This window comes from Caretta caretta, chromosome 23 (genome assembly GCF_965140235.1).
Source record: "Caretta caretta isolate rCarCar2 chromosome 23, rCarCar1.hap1, whole genome shotgun sequence".
In the NCBI taxonomy this organism is placed as follows: Eukaryota; Metazoa; Chordata; order Testudines; family Cheloniidae; genus Caretta; species Caretta caretta.
The window spans coordinates 13766714-13781057 of record NC_134228.1 but is presented as its reverse complement, the minus strand read 5'-3'; the positions used below and the strand labels follow the sequence as shown (position 1 = coordinate 13781057).

The window sequence follows — 14344 nt, the reverse complement described above, 5'->3', positions numbered from 1 at the left end:
TGCATGTGGTTTGCAACAATGGATAGTTTAAGGAAACTACTGTTGTGAAGGCCAAGACTATAACAGGGTTCAAAAAAGAACTTGGTAAGTTCATGAGGGATCGGTCCATCAATGGCTATTAGCCCTGATGGGCAGGGATGGTGTCCCTAGCCTCTGTTTGCCAGAAGCTGGGAACGAGCGACAGGGGATGGATCACTTGGTGATTCCCTGTTCTGTTCATTGCCTCTGGGGCACCTGGCATCGGCCACTGTCGGAAGACAGGACACTGGGCTAGATGGACCTTTGGCCTGACCCAGTGTGGCTGGTCTTATGTTCTTATGCTGGGCTAAGCGGGACTCTTCCAAATTGACATTGGTTTGAAAATCATCAAGGATAAAGATGAAGGGAAAAGCAGAAGTCCTTCACTTTTCAGGTCAACAAGCTCTGGAAGAGAGGATGACTTTTCTGGACCCCCCCACCCTCCAGACTCATCCCCTTTTATGGAAGGAAGTCACCGCATCAAAGGCAGGCCAAGCCAGCTTTGACCAGAGTCTCTGTACCCAAAAAACCACACTAGCCTGAAGCGCGGGGTCAGCTGCCCCTGGTTCCCCGATGGCAGCTCCAGCTCCTATTCCGGGCGCGTCCAAAGAACGGGAGCGCCACAGAGGTCTGACCCCTTGTCGTTATCGGCGCTTCCTGAACTTTCTTCTTCTTCTTCTTCTCTTCTATTTTTGGTCTTTGTTTTTTATTAACTGGGAGACAGCTCAGCGTTTCTGTTATGTTGGGGGGTGGGGGTGGGGGTGGGGGGCGCGCTCATGCGTGTAAAAGCACCTGTAAAATCCATACAGGGAACGCGATAGAAGGAATAGTTACGCAAATCGAAGGGCTTTTTCACACCCCCGAGCAACATAAATTACATCAACTTAAGCCAGGGTCACCAAACTGTGGGGCGCGCCCCCCTAGAGGGACATTTTGGGGTGGGGGTGGGGCATGGCAGGTCTGGGCCAGCCCCCTTGGGGTGGGGAGGGAGCAGCACTCAGCCCCGCCCTGCTCCCAGTTCTGCTCCAGCCCCATCCCCCCCAGCCACAGTCCTGACTTCTGGCCCCACACCTGGCCCTATCCCCAGCCTCGGCACGGCTCCGCATTGGGCTGTGGGCCCGGCTGCCAGCCCCCACTGCGGCCTGGCTGCGGCTCCTCTCCCACCCCCAGCCTTGGCCCCTGGCTGTGGCTACGGTCCCGGACCCACCCCCAGCTGTGCCCCCAGCCTTGGCCCCTGTACTCCTGTCTGTGCCCCCTCGCCCCCTCCCTGGGAGCCATGGCCCCGCTCCTGGCCCTGGCTCCGGGGAGGGGGCAAGGGGCATGGACAGGGGGAAGAGGGGTGCAACCCTCAACATTTGGGGACCAGTGACTTAAGGGGTAGTGGAGACAAGCCCTTAGTGGTCCTAAGTCTCTGCCCTATGAAATGACTGAAGCTATGATCCTCCTCTGAGAGAGCGTTCAAATGCTCTACGTTGCTGGGTATAAATTGTATAAAATGTGTAAAGTCGCCGTGAGATCTGCATCTTTATTGGCGCATTGCTGGGGAGGGCAAGGAGAAGGATTAGCAACACCATAGTGAACTCTGAGACTATGTCTACATGGCACTTCTGTTGATACAACTTGTGTTGTCTGGGGAGTGAAAAAAACAACCCCCCCCCCCCCGACCGACATACATTTTACTGACGAAAAGCGCCGGGGTGTGGACAGCACTTTGCCAGCGGGAGACGCTCCCCCTGCCACCCCCTGACAAAGCTACCGCCGCTTATTGGGAGTGGTTTGATTTTGCCAGTGGGAGAGTTCTCTCCCACTGTCAAAGTCTGGCTACACGGGAGAACTTACAGCCGCACAGCTGTCTGCGGTAAGATAGGAAGTGTAGACAGAGCCTACGGAAAAAACAACCAGGAGTCCTTGTTGCACCTTAGAGACTCACAAATTTATTTAGGCATAAGCTTTCATGGGTTAAAACCCACTTCATCAGATGCATGGAGTGAAAAATACAGTAAGCAGTATATTTGTCACAGCACATGAAAAGATCAGAGTTGCCTTACCAAGTTGCGGGGTAGGGGGGTCGTCAATGCTAATGAGGCCAATTCAGTTAAGGTGGATGTCACCCATTCCCAACAGTTGGCAAGAAGGGGTGAGTATCAGCAGAGGGAAAATTACTTTTTGTAGTGACCCAGCCACTCCCAGTCTTTAGTCAGGCCTAATTTGACAGTGTCCAGTTTGCAAATTAATCCCAGTTCTGCAGTTTCTCTTTGGAGTCTGTTTTTGAAGTTTTTTTATTGAAGAATGGCCACTTTTAAGTCTGTTATCGAGTGTCCAGGGAGATTGAAGTGTTCTCCTATTGGTTTTTGAATGTTACAATTCTTGATGTCTGATTTGTGTCCATTTTTTCTTTTGTGTAGAGAATTCTTCTGCCCAAATAAATTTGTTAGTCTCTAAGGTGCCACAAGGACTCCTTGTTGTTTTTGCTGATACAGACTAACACGGCTACCCCTCTGAAACCTATAGCCTAACGAAGAAGCTTTAATTGGCTTTGAGGCAGTTTAAATGTAAGCACTGATTTGGTTTCCGTATTGGGATATTCAGCCAGCCACAGCTGGATTGTACTGCCTAGATAGAGATCACTGATTAGAGTTTATAACTAAATACGCAAGCCTGCTCTTTGGGTTCCTGTTTTAGATTTGATCAGGGTTGAATTTCCCTGGTATTAATCCGATGGCCTGGCTTAATTGACGACTGGATTCCAAGGCAATCGATGTACTGCTTTGACCTTAACCTGTGTGCCGGTGTAATTTAACCCTTCGTGCGTGGCGTCATGTGTATGGCAGATTAGCCTTCGTGATGTGGGCACTTGGTTTTATTTGTTCACCATTGGAATAAAATGCCTAAAATGGATAATCGAGTCCTGTTTCTTTGAATAGGCAACACGGGCCAGACCCACAGAGAATCGACGCCATCCAAATTAACCATTCGAGGAGCGGGCAGTTGCAGAACACCTCTATCAGCTCCAGCTGCACCTCATGGGGCCCACAGCATCAAAAGAGACACTGACCTCCACACCCAGAGAGTGTGGGTGGGGCCAGCGGTGTTGAGGGAGGTGATCAGAGGGTGTCTCTGAGGAGCAGGAGTGTGTGGGGTGTGGGGTTGCGCCCCTGTGTGGGTTAGGGTCAGTGTGTGGTCAGACCTGGTTGGGGGCTCAGGTTTGAAGGCCTGTAAATGGAGGTGAAAAGCTTGTACATTTCATCCACAGTAGGGGGTCAACCACGTAAATGTCTGTGTGTTAACGGGGAAGTTCTGAAAGAGGGCAGAGTTAAGGTTATGTGGGAAACCTTAATGGTGTATTTCATGAGTGTGAGTTTTGCTGCAGCTGAGGTTCTGGAAGGGCCCAGTATCCCACCAGGCAACTTGAACTCTGCACTGATGACACTTTTTGCCCTTTAATGCAAGGAGGGGAGGCACTGGCTGCCCACTAGACATCAGCCAGCTAGCCAGGTATACTCCAGGGCTAAACAATTAGCAAGAAAACAGTAACATTACTCACCAACAAGGACTCCTTTAAAGCAAGCCACATAATACCTAACTTCACCGGAGCAGCAAAGGAAAGTGACTCAAAGCCATTCCCTCCGGGGAGAAGTTTCCCCACCTCCATTATGGGCGTCTTTGTTACACGGAAGAAGAACAAGAAAAGCAAACTGAATTCACAGGAAGACGTGGGGCAGAGGGGAGGGGAGGGGACAGAGAGCCGCAAGCAAGCCGGTAGAGGGCAGGGCCATCTGGGGAACAGGTGGAGCCAGGACAGGAAGAGGCGGGGCGAGGGCGGGGCTTAACCTCCCCTGGCCTTTTATACCCGCCGCCCGTGGCTCGAAGAAAGCCTTTCGTGAGGAGTACAGGATCTGGCCCGTTGATTTCAATGGCCCTGCAGTGACAGACGCCAGCCAGCCCAGATACTTCTTCCCCACTCCCAGCCGGCAGCCCCCAGGAGCGGCCAAGGCCCATCAGCCCCAACGCGTGAAGGCTTTTCACTCCGCGTTGCCTCGTTCCTGCAACTCGGAGGGACATCAGCGCCCCTCTGTTGTTTGGGGCTTTCCCTCCCGCTCCCAGCCCGACTCCTACACGTCCGTGGTGCTGGCAGAGCAGGTCCCAGCTCGTGCCCAGTTCCCTACGCCTCAAGGGAGCCTCCCCGCAAACCTGTCTGTGTGAGTATTGTACACACCGGTATTCGACGTATAGCCTGTCTTTCGTGATTAGCCCTGATGACGTGCCTGTAAACTGCTGCACGCGACAATCTCACGTCTGATCCCCGTATCCCACGTTGTGAGGTGACATTGACGTGTTTGTCCCTGTGAAAGTGTTGGCTGTGAAACCGTACACCACCGGGCAGGAGAGACAGAGCATCAAGTGTGAAAGACTAGTTGTTATCTCGGTGTGTGTGTGCACACAAGACACAACACATTAATTTAGTAACCCTGAAAACGGTCCCTTCCACCTCCAGACCTGGGGCAGAATCACTTTCCGCTGGACTGCCCCCCACCCCCCATCTCTGTTAGGAAAAGAAAGTTTCTGTGAAAAAAGCCATGTTTTAAAATCAAAGGGTGTGACACAAACTGGCCGCACGGTGGCGCCACACCATCAGGCATGACACGCACCAGGCCCCAGTCTGCACAGTCCTGGTGAAAAGGGGGTGAACTCCCCTCGCCCCTCTTCCCAGATGTGTTTTCCCTCCAGGCCCCAGTTGAAATGAATTCCCGGGGCTGCTGGAAGGGGCCGCTGGGGCTGATGTCCCTCGGCGCACACGCAGCGTTGGCTGGTGCGACGAGCACCCTGGGCCACGCCGGGAACGGAGAACACCCCTCCTAGAGCAATAGTGTTTCCTAATAGCCAGCCCAGACCTCCCCCACTGCAACTTGAGACCTTCGCTCCTCGTTCTGTCATCAGCCACCACTGAGAACATAGAATCATAGAATCATAGAATATCAGGGTTGGAAGGGACCCCAGAAGGTCATCTAGTCCAACCCCCTGCTCGAAGCAGGACCAATTCCCAGTTAAATCATCCCAGCCAGGGCTTTGTCAAGCCTGACCTTAAAAACCTCTAAGGAAGGAGATTCTACCACCTCCCTAGGTAACGCATTCCAGTGCTTCACCACCCTCCTAGTGAAAAAGTTTTTCCTAATATCCAATCTAAACCTCCCCCACTGCAACTTGAGACCATTACTCCTCGTTCTGTCATCTGCTACCATTGAGAACAGTCTAGAACCATCCTCTTTGGAACCCCCTTTCAGGTAGTTGAAAGCAGCTATCAAATCCCCCCTCATTCTTCTCTTCTGCAGGCTAAACAATCCCAGCTCCCTCAGCCTCTCCTCATAAGTCATGTGTTCTAGACCCCTAATCATTTTTGTTGCCCTTCGCTGGACTCTCTCCAATTTATCCACATCCTTCTTGTAGTGTGGGGCCCAAAACTGGACACAGTACTCCAGATGAGGCCTCACCAATGTCGAATAGAGGGGAACGATCACGTCCCTCGATCTGCTCGCTATGCCCCTACTTATACATCCCAAAATGCCATTGGCCTTCTTGGCAACAAGGGCACACTGCTGACTCATATCCAGCTTCTCGTCCACTGTCACCCCTAGGTCCTTTTCCGCAGAACTGCTGCCTAGCCATTCAGTCCCTAGTCTGTAGCGGTGCATTGGATTCTTCCGTCCTAAGTGCAGGACCCTGCACTTATCCTTATTGAACCTCATCAGATTTCTTTTGGCCCAATCCTCCAATTTGTCTAGGTCCTTCTGTATCCTATCCCTGCCCTCCTGCGTATCCACCACTCCTCCCAGTTTAGTATCATCCGCAAATTTGCTGAGAGTGCAATCTACACCATCCTCCAGATCATTTATGAAGATATTGAACAAAACCGGCCCCAGGACCGACCCCTGGGGCACTCCACTTGACACCGGCTGCCAACTAGACATGGAGCCATTGATCACTACCCATTGAGCCCGACAATCTAGCCAGCTTTCTACCCACCTTATAGTGCATTCATCCAGCCCATACTTCCTTAACTTGCTGACAAGAATACTGTGGGAGACCGTGTCAAAAGCTTTGCTAAAGTCAAGAAACAATACATCCACTGCTTTCCCTTCATCCAGAGAACCAGTAATCTCATCATAAAAGGCGATTAGATTAGTCAGGCATGACCTTCCCTTGGTGAATCCATGCTAGCTGTTCCTGATCACTTTCCTCTCATGCAAGAACTTCAGGATTGATTCTTTGAGGACCTGCTCCATGATTTTTCCAGGGACTGAGGTGAGGCTGACTGGCCTGTAGTTCCCAGGATCCTCCTTCTTCCCTTTTTTAAAGATCGGCACTACATTAGCCTTTTTCCAGTCATCCGGGACTTCCCCCGTTCGCCACGAGTTTTCAAAGATAATGGCCAATGGCTCTGCAATCACAGCCGCCAATTCCTTCAGCACTCTCGGATGCAACTCGTCCGGCCCCATGGACTTGTGCACGTCCAGCTTTTCTAAATAGTCCCTAACCACCTCTATCTCCACAGAGGGCTGGCCATCGACTCCCCATGTTGTGATACCCAGCGCAGCAGTCTGGGAGCTGACCTTGTTAGTGAAGACAGAGGCAAAAAAAGCATTGAGTACATTAGCTTTTTCCACATCCTCTGTCACTAGTTTGCCTCCCTCATTCAGTAAGGGGCCCACACTTTCCTTGGCTTTCTTCTTGTTGCCAACATACCTGAAGAAACCCTTCTTGTTACTCTTGACATCTCTTGCTAGCTGCAGCTCCAGGTGCGATTTGGCCCTCCTGATATCATTCCTACATGCCCGAGCAATATTTTTATACTCTTCCCTGGTCATATGTCCAACCTGAACATATTGACCAGAACAGCCGAGCTCCATCCTCTTTGGAGCCCCCCTTTGGGTAGTGAAGGCTGTGATCAAATCCCCCCGCACTCTTCTCTTCTGCAAACTAAATAACCCCAGTTCCCTCAGCCTCTCCTCGTAAGTCCTGTGCCCCAGGCTCCCTGATCATTTCCGTTGCCCTCCGCTGGACTCTCCAATTTGTCCACATCCCTTCTGTAGTGGGGGCCCCAAAACTGGCCGCAATACGCCAGGTGTGGCTTCACCGGTGCCGACTAGAGGGGAATAATCACTTCCCGTGCCCGCGCTCCTGCCAATGCAGCCCAATATGCTGACATAGTGACCAGTTTTTCTGGCATTGGAGGCATTCAGGGACACAGCTGTGATGGCCGAGTGGTTAAGGCGTTGGACTCGAAATCCAATGGGGTTTCCCCGCGCAGGTTCGAATCCCGCTCGCAGCGAGGCCTGTGTTTTAGCCACAGTAGCTCAGCAGGGGAATGCGTCCATAGGATTCCCAGAGACGCTCTCAATTCGCTCCCCAGCCCAAGCAAACCCCCCTCTGCACCGGGGACCCTGCCTCGCCCCATGTCCCTGAGCTCTCCTGCAAACTGCCCCGAGGGGGCAAACACCCTGGGCTCCTGGTGCCCCATGGCTCTGCCCTACCCCTGCCTGCAACTGCTCTGAGTGTGATGGGAGCTGGGGCAGTGCAGGAACCTAACATGGGAACTGGGGAACTGAGGTTCCGGGCGAGAGATACCAGTGGTGGAAACCACGTGGCCACCCCCTAAATCAGGGGCCTGGTCTGAGCTGCCGGGGTCCCTCCCACAGAGCCCCAGATCACAGCCTGAAAATCGGCAGGTGACACTGTCCCCTGTTCTCCCTGCGTCAGAGAATCACCCCGGCAGGGCGTGTGGGCACCATGCCTGGCGTGAGCTCTCCTCCCGGCAGCGCTGGGCCCGGCCCAAAGCCCTGAAAGGGGCCGTGCCGCGGGGCTGTTTGCACCATCACCGTGCACGTGCGGTGTGGCCCGGGGTGCTCGTCGCACCAGCCAATGCTGCGTGTGCGCCGAGGGACATCAGCCCCAACGGCCCCTTCCAGCAGCCCCGGGAATTCATGTCAACTGGGGCCTGGAGGGAAAACACATCTGGGAAGAGGGGCGAGGGGAGTTCACCCCCTTTTCACCAGGACTGTGCAGACTGGGGCCTGGTGCGTGTCACGCCTGATGGTGTGGTGCCACCATGCGGCCAGTTTGTGTCACGCCCTTTGATTAAAAATGGCTTTTTTTCACAAAATTTTTTTTTTCCTCACAGGCACACAGGGGGCAGGCTAATCTACCCAGGGCAAGTGATTTTGAGGCAGGTCTGGCGGTGGAAGGGACCATTTTCAGGGTTACTAAATTAATGTGTTGTGCCTTCTGGACACACACACACACACACACACACACACACACACACAAAATAAACTTAATTATCTGAGCTACCAACACACATCCCAGAAAGAAACGAACCCCTTTGTGTTCAACGTAAAGTGTGCATTTAAATAATTAAATAGAAACTTGGCTCAATTTCCCCTCCCTCCCGGTCTCTTTTCTCTCCAGAGCTAGAGCTGGGTGGATTTTCTCTTCCCTTGAAGAATATATTTTTAAATTTTAAACTAAATTTTCAGCAGTTTTTCGTCTTACTTTGTGTTCAGAAATGGAACTCGGGATTCTTGTGTTTTGTCCACCAAAAACTTGAAAGTGTTTTGGGGGGGGTGGGGGCGGGAATATAGAATCTCTACCACATTGTGTTAATGCGTTTGGTTTATTTCTAAAATGTTCTTTCTGTTCCTTCACTTCCCTTTCCTTCGTCTCATTATTACTGTACTAGAGAGGTGGGCCCAGTCTCAGAGGTTGCAGGGTATCCAGGAATGGATAGGTTTCAGAGTAACAGTGTTAGTCTGTATTCACAAAAAGAGAAGGAGTACTTGTGGCACCTTAGAGACTAACCAATTTATTTGAGCATAAGCTTTCGTGAGCTACAGCTCACTTCATCAGATGCATAAAGTGGAAAGTACAGTGAGGAGATTTTATATATACACACAGACCATGAAAAAATATACATTGTAAGGAGAGTGATCACCCAAGATGAGCCACTACCAGCAGGAGAGTGGGGTGAGGGGAGAGAAAACCCCTTGAAGTGATAATCAAGGTGGGCCATTTCCAGCATATTTCCAGGAGTTAACAAGAACGTCTGACAAGTTTCCGAGTAACAGCCGTGTTAGTCTGTATTCGCAAAAAGAAAAGGAGGACTTGTGGCACCTTAGAGACTAACCAATTAAAGATCTTCTGTACTTTCCACAGTATGCATCCGATGAAGTGAGCTGTAGCTCACGAAAGCTTATGCTCAAATAAATTGGTTAGTCTCTAAGGTGCCACAAGTCCTCCTGTTCTTTTCAGGAATGGATAGTTGAGTTTGACCTTCAGCGCACGAAGAGTTAATGACACAGTGCCTCTGTCCACCACTAGGTGGTGCTGCGGTTCCCCACAAGCAACTTTCCCTAAATATTAAAAACATTGATTCTAGCAGAGAGGTACACAGTCTATAGCAGGGGTTCTCAAACTGGGGGTCGGGACCCTGCAGGAGGTGGTGAGGTTATTACATGGGGGGGGGGGGGCGGAGGCTCGCGAGCTGTCAGCCTCCACCCCAAACCCCGCTTTGCCTCCAGTGTTTATAATGTTAAATATTTTAAAAGTGTTTTTAATTTATAAGGGGGTGGGGATGTCGCCCTCAGAGGCTTGCGATGTGAAAGGAGTCACCAGCAGAAAAGTTTGAGAACCACTGGTCTATAGCTCTCCAGACGCCCAGCTCTGAAGCGGAGACGTAAGGGTGGTAATACCGTACTCATCATCATCACCACGTTCCTATTATCCCTCTGGCATTTAGGGCAGTGATGAAGCGCCTCCATTCCTGTCTGTTTCTGGCAAGTCTCTCAATGATTCCCTAGTCGTGCCCCACGTTTTTCAGCTCGGCTTCCACAGCTCTTCGCCAGCTTGTTTTTGGGCGGCCTCGTTTCCGCTTGCCTTCAGGTGTCCATCTTATCGCTACTCTGGTGATGGAATCAGTTTCCATCCGAAGCGCACGGCCGATCCATCTCCAACGCCTCCTGGCAATAATGGGGCTCAGATCCCTTTGGCTCCACTGTGTCCACAGATCTTGGTTTGAGATTGTTCTGGGCCAAAAGATACGGAGGATTTTTCTGAGGCAGGTTGTATGGAATGAAGACAGTTTGGACTGGTCATACTTTCTCATTCCTCACCAGTCTGCACTATAAAGTAATCTTGAAAGTACACAGCTCTGATAAATCTTGAGTTTGGTTTTGGTGTCGTATTTTCATGATTTCCAGACTGCATTTAAGCTCCTGAAGGCGCTCCTGGCTTCATTGGTTTTGTTCCAGATGTCCTGGCTTGTTCCACCGTCCTGACTGATGGTGCTGCCCCAGTATGTGAATGTTTCTACATTGGTGAGAACGATGGGGAGGCAATAGTACAGGGCATGATCTCTGTCTTATTGTGGTTGATGTTCAGCCCAATTTGCTGGCTGAATGCCTTGAGTCATAAAATCATAGAATCATAGAAGATCAGGGTTGGAAGGGACCTCAGGAGGTCATCTAGTCCAACCCCCTGCTCAAAGCAGGACCAATCCCCAATTAAATCATCCCAGCCAGGGCTTTGTCAAGCCTGACCTTAAAAACTTCTAAGGAAGGAGATTCTACCACCTCCCTAGGTAACGCATTCCAGTGTTCCAGTGAGTCAAGTCGTTTTTTCTTGTAGGTGGTGTTGGGTATGTGATAGGAGAGTAAAATCATCTGCAAAGCCCAGGTCTTCAAGGGATGAGAAGAGTGTCCACACGATGCCATCCTTATTTCTGCACTGCTGCTGACAGCAGTTCTGCCTTCAGAGCTGGGCCCCCAGCCAGCAGCCACTGCTCTGCCTTCTCCTGCCCCCCCAGTACATTCTGCACCCCCCCCCCCCCCAGTCTGAGAACTTTGAGATTCATGGTTTTCATCCAGGTGACTCTTGTTTGACTCCCAATGTGGGGGGAAAGAAACGAGATTTTGCTCAGAGAGAAGGCAGGCAGTGCGGACATCAGGTCCATCTGGCCATCCACGTGTCTCATGACTGACTGGGGTCTGTGCGGTCCCTGGCACAGACCCCGGGGTCTGTAAAGAAGGCCCTTGTCTCGATCAGTGTGTGAAGATTGTGTCCTTCATCCTGATAGGAGTTTCTGCCGCACGTGATGCAACAGAGACCCTGATCTCAGTCAAGGTCTGTGCTGGTCGGTTATTATCCCCACTCAGTGCCGATGTACAGAGAAGGAGCAGTAGCAGGTTCAGCGGTTAATGGCTACACTGAACTTGGACTCCCATTCAAATTTCGATTGGCCGCAACACCCCCAGCTTTTTTCCTTTCGTTATTATCATCGTGATTTTGCAGCCCTCTCTGGCATAATCTCGGTCTTTTCCTTACCAAAGCATATTAAAAAAACAACAACCCTCCTTTTATTTGTATTCCCCCACTCTCCCTTTTCTTCACTTTGGTGTATCTTAAGGAACGTGCAACCACACAAAACCTTTGACTGCCCCGTTCTGGGCCCATCCAGCACCTCCTTGAGCAGGATTTGTAGCACTGCAGACACCAAGAGACACCAGATGCATGTTCCCCCAAGGCTCGCTGTCTTTCTCAAATGACCCCAGGGTGACACCTACAAGTTCCAACTCCTTGTAATGACGCCTGGCTTGCAGGAGACAACGCTGCGCATTCCCTAGGGCAGAGGCTCTCAAACTGTGGCCTGTGAGCTCCATTCAGGTGGTCTGCGGAAAGTTCCCTCTAAGGTGCGCACCTGGGCGGCTGCACACAAAAGAATAAAGGGCCACCCACCTAATTAGTGAAGCCTGGGAGAGGACCCCCCCGCCTTCCTAAAAGACTCGGTGGCTGCCGCGGTGGGGGAGAGAGGGCACATCCATCACATTAGAAAGGTAAGACTACTGGTATTAAAATATGAGTGGTGTGCTTTCATTTGTGGAACAAAATAAGTTCATTATAATTAAGGGTTTTTTTCATACCGTGCTTTTATCCAAAGTGCTTTACAATAGCTAGCTAACGGTACGAACAACATTTGGAAAGATCATTAAGTGGCCCTGCCGGGACCCTTGACAATTTTCAAGTGGTTCGCGGGGAAAAAAGTTTGAGAACCACTGTTCTAGGGGCATCTGTGAGACACTGGGGAGAGATTTGTACCCTGAGCTCAGGAACAATCTACTTCAGCGGTGATGTGGTAAGAAAAGCTTTCTGGAGACCGGTTCATAAAATGGAATTGGACAATGGTCATTTCAAATCAGTGATTTCCCCCCTATTTATTTCTTCTCTCCCCCTCCTCAATGATTCCTCTCATACCTTTTGACAACAGGCCCAAACACCATTTTGTGTGACTGTCTTTTACAGGGCAGGGCATGGGGGGGTTGAAATGTGACCGGGCGCTTTTTTAGGAATTGTCTCTGGGTTTGTGGGAAAATGTGAATGCAGCAAAGTGCAGGGATGAATGTAGCTGCCAGCAGAATCATAAAATAATTTTTGCGCCCGAACAGGGACTTGAACCCTGGACCCTCAGATTAAAAGTCTGATGCTCTACCGACTGAGCTATCCGGGCTCACGAGCTGAAGAGAGAGACTTTGCCTTTTTAAAGTGACGTCCTGCGCTCTGATTGGGCAAAGATTAGCCAATCAGTGGCTGGCCATTGTCCCAGCAAACTGAATCCCAGTGCAGAGATGTGACAACAGGAAAGGGAGCCCTGGGGGTGCAAATCTCTGCCCTTGTAGCTAAAGGCGGGAGCATGGGGGACTGCGATCCTGTGGCTCAGCACTTAATCATTAATTACCCTTCAAGCAGCAGCCTTATTGCTGAGGAGGGAAAAGGACTGAGTGAAGAAAGGAGGTTTCAGAGTAGCAGCCGTGTTAGTCTGTATCCGCAAAAAGAACAGGAGGACTTGTGGCACCTTAGAGACGAACCGATTTATTTGACAATAAGCTTTCGTGAGCTACAGCTCAGGATGCATCCGATGAAGGGAGCTGTAGCTCACGAAAGCTTCTGCTCAAATAAACGGGCTAGTCTCTAAGGTGCCACAAGTCCTCCTTTTCTTTTTGAAGAAAGGAGGTGATTTGTCCAGGATTGCCAACCCCAAATGTTCAAAACTGATGAGTCCGGCTCACCAAAAACCACCAGCTTGACTTTAAAGTCATGAGATTATGTAAAAAATAAGAGATTTCTGGAGTTCATTTGTTTGCCTTCTGCTTTTGGAGCCTTTAGGGTGCCTAAGGGGTGGGGTGTGTGTCTCACATTTTGAAGCTTTCTCCACAGCCACCAGGGCTAGAAACATTAGGTTTGCTTTAAGAAGGAAGGCTGAAAGCACCCCATTATTCACTTGACTCCAGGAGCTGGGGCTTTAAAGAAAACAATGATGATTGGGAGACGGATGACAAAATGATGAGAGTTGACAGCCCTGCTTTTCGGTATTGTAACAGTATCAAGGTAAAAAGGGTGTTAGCAAAGACCCTAACACAGTAGTAGTTGTTTCCGAGTAACAGCCGTGTTAGTCTGTATTCACAAAAAGAAAAGGAGTACTTGTGGCACCTTAGAGACGAACCAATTTATCTGAGCATAAGCTTTCGTGAGCTACAGCTCTAGTGCAGGGGTTCTCCACCAGGGGTTTGTGTATCCAGAGGTCCTCCGGGGGTCCATCCACGCATCTAGGGATTGGCCTAGTTTCACAACAGGCTACAGAAAAAGCCCTAGCAAAGTCAGTACAAACTAAAATTCCATACAGACAATGACTTGTTTATACCGCTCTATGTTCTATACACCGAAATGCAAGGACAATATTTATATTCCAATTGATCGATTTCATAATGATATGGCAAACTGTGAACGTCAGGCATTTTTCATCAACCACGTGGCTGTGACGCTTTGTATTTTTAGGTCTGATTTTGTAAGCAAGTCATTTTTACAATGAGGTGAAACTTGCCGGGGGTGTGTGTGCGCACCAGACAAATCAGACTCCTGAAAGGGTGGGTACGGTAGTCTGGAAAGGTGGAGAGCCACTGGGCTAGAGTCACTCCTTAGAGAACCATCATCACCGCAGCTACAATGAGTGCAAAACACTGAAATAAACATTTCACATGTTAGGGCTGCAGAATCAGTGAAAATTGAGGGAAGGTTGCCAGTCCAAACTATTGGGCTGAATTGTGTCCGTTTAAAAGAACTCTCCAGGAAGCAAACATATACTATTTGCTGTTCCACACCAGGAGGAGCTAGATTATTGCATCCCAAATGCTTTGGTTAACCATGCAAGTAATTGAAAGCACATAGAAGAGTGAATATTTAAAATACATTTAATATTGACTTTTTGCTAAATAAACCCAACACT

General features: G+C 50.2%; 2 non-coding genes across 2 annotated transcripts; one reads left to right on the top strand and one right to left on the bottom strand.

The window, feature by feature from the left end:
* The first annotated feature begins 7263 nt into the window (after positions 1-7263).
* TRNAS-CGA (transfer RNA serine (anticodon CGA)) lies at positions 7264-7345 on the top strand. Its single transcript has one exon. It is a non-coding gene; the product is annotated as a tRNA-Ser (tRNA).
* Positions 7346-12498: 5153 nt separating this feature from the next.
* TRNAK-UUU (transfer RNA lysine (anticodon UUU)) lies at positions 12499-12571 on the bottom strand. Its single transcript has one exon. It is a non-coding gene; the product is annotated as a tRNA-Lys (tRNA).
* Positions 12572-14344: the final 1773 nt, after the last annotated feature.